Source organism: Schistocerca serialis, unplaced genomic scaffold (assembly GCF_023864345.2).
Source record: "Schistocerca serialis cubense isolate TAMUIC-IGC-003099 unplaced genomic scaffold, iqSchSeri2.2 HiC_scaffold_1203, whole genome shotgun sequence".
Lineage (NCBI taxonomy): Eukaryota > Metazoa > Arthropoda > Insecta > Orthoptera > Acrididae > Schistocerca > Schistocerca serialis.
In genome coordinates, this window is record NW_026047407.1 from 52,501 (window position 1) to 55,000 (window position 2,500).

Sequence of the window (2,500 nt, forward strand, 5' to 3'; positions counted from 1 at the left end):
CCCCCCCCCCCATTACACCTTTCCATACAACAATGTGTACCTTAACCTAAACTATACTGTACCTTAACCTAAACTATACTGTACCTTAACCTAAACTATACTGTACCTTAACCTAAACTATACTGTACCTTAACCTAAACTATACTGTACCTTAACCTAAACTATACTGTACCTTAACCTAACCTATACGGTACCTCAACCTAACCTATATTGTGCCTCAACCTAACCTATGTTGCGCCTTAACCTAACCTATGTTGCGCCTTAACCTAACCTATGTTGCGCCTTAACCTAACCTATGTTGCGCCTTAACCTAACCTATGTTGCGCCTTAACCTAACCTATGTTGCGCCTTAACCTAACCTATGTTGCGCCTTAACCTAACCTATGTTGCGCCTTAACCTAACCTATGTTGCGCCTTAACCTAACCTATGTTGCGCCTTAACCTAACCTATGTTGCGCCTTAACCTAACCTATGTTGCGCCTTAACCTAACCTATGTTGCGCCTTAACCTAACCTATGTTGCGCCTTAACCTAACCTATGTTGCGCCTTAACCTAACCTATGTTGCGCCTTAACCTAACCTATGTTGCGCCTTAACCTAACCTATGTTGCGCCTTAACCTAACCTATGTTGCGCCTTAACCTAACCTATGTTGCGCCTTAACCTAACCTATGTTGCGCCTTAACCTAACCTATGTTGCGCCTTAACCTAACCTATGTTGCGCCTTAACCTAACCTATGTTGCGCCTTAACCTAACCTATGTTGCGCCTTAACCCAACCTATGTTGCGCCTTAACCCAACCTATGTTGCGCCTTAACCCAACCTATGTTGCGCCTTAACCCAACCTATGTTGCGCCTTAACCCAACCTATGTTGCGCCTTAACCCAACCTATGTTGCGCCTTAACCCAACCTATGTTGGGCCTTAACCCAACCTATGTTGCGCCTTAACCCAACCTATGTTGCGCCTTAACCCAACCTATGTTGCGCCTTAACCCAACCTATGTTGCGCCTTAACCCAACCTATGTTGCGCCTTAACCCAACCTATGTTGGGCCTTAACCCAACCTATGTTGGGCCTTAACCCAACCTATGTTGGGCCTTAACCCAACACACGTTGGGCCTTAACCCAACACACGTTGGGCCTTAACCCAACACACGTTGGGCCTTAACCCAACACACGTTGGGCCTTAACCCAACACACGTTGGGCCTTAACCCAACACACGTTGGGCCTTAACCCAACACACGTTGGGCCTTAACCCAACACACGTTGGGCCTTAACCCAACACACGTTGGGCCTTAACCCAACACACGTTGGGCCTTAACCCAACACACGTTGGGCCTTAACCCAACACACGTTGGGCCTTAACCCAACACACGTTGGGCCTTAACCCAACACACGTTGGGCCTTAACCCAACACACGTTGGGCCTTAACCCAACACACGTTGGGCCTTAACCCAACACACGTTGGGCCTTAACCCAACACACGTTGGGCCTTAACCCAACACACGTTGGGCCTTAACCTGCTCTGTAATTGTCATACGACGCGTTAAATTAGTGTAGTGTTGCCTAACTGCAACCCCCGCAATATAGTTTGCTACTCGCACTGCCCGGTCCCCAGTGTATCGCTTCATGTTAAACACCTTGCAGCTATACACTGTAATGTGGATGGCAGCAGGACGTACATGCTCAATGCCCTTTGCAGTTGTTCATTGGCATTTGCAGTTGTTCATTGGCATTCGCATGGCGAAGCACTTAGCCTACGCTGTGGTACGGCCTGTGTCAACTGTCCGCTGATGTTGTACGTCCAAATCACACACTGTACTGCACATTGGTCCTCATGTACTGAATGATACATCGTGGTACATGTGACCGTACAACGACTGCGCCAACAACGGCGAACCATGCGGTCCAAATGTTGTGCACTCAGCTACGTGTCGTCTCCCTATAAGAGCTGGATTGCAGTGTGGTATGCCCTGGATGGCGATCAGCATGAGCCGTCTGTTGATGTAGTGGCGCGTGTTGTCAGACGTAGTCGTCTCTTCTCACACACCGTGATAGCATGGTGCACTGCGTTCCACATCTGCGACATGCGACAGAGGCCGGTTGACAGTCGTTCGCGCAATGGACATCGCATACGTACGGGGGCCACCTTCCACGTGTTCGCGAAGCGTGCACATGTTGTTGCGTGTATGTGGGCAGACATAGTGTGTCGTGACACCTGACACAGGCATGCAACAATCGTTGAATTTGCAAATGGCGATGGACGCCTACGTTTGCTGGTGACGTTACGCAAATGAACAACTGGTAAACCGTTGTGGTGCGGTTGTTCTCGCTAGAGGTGAATCAGTGATGGCGACGATCGGTTGAGCTACCAACCGGTTGTTCCAGCGATACCCACCATGCCCACGAACGTGAATGGCATCTGGGTGTGAAGCGATACGCGGCGGTGGCTGGGTGGGACCGTCCCCGGCCGGTGAGGGGGGGCCTCCCGGCGTGCTGG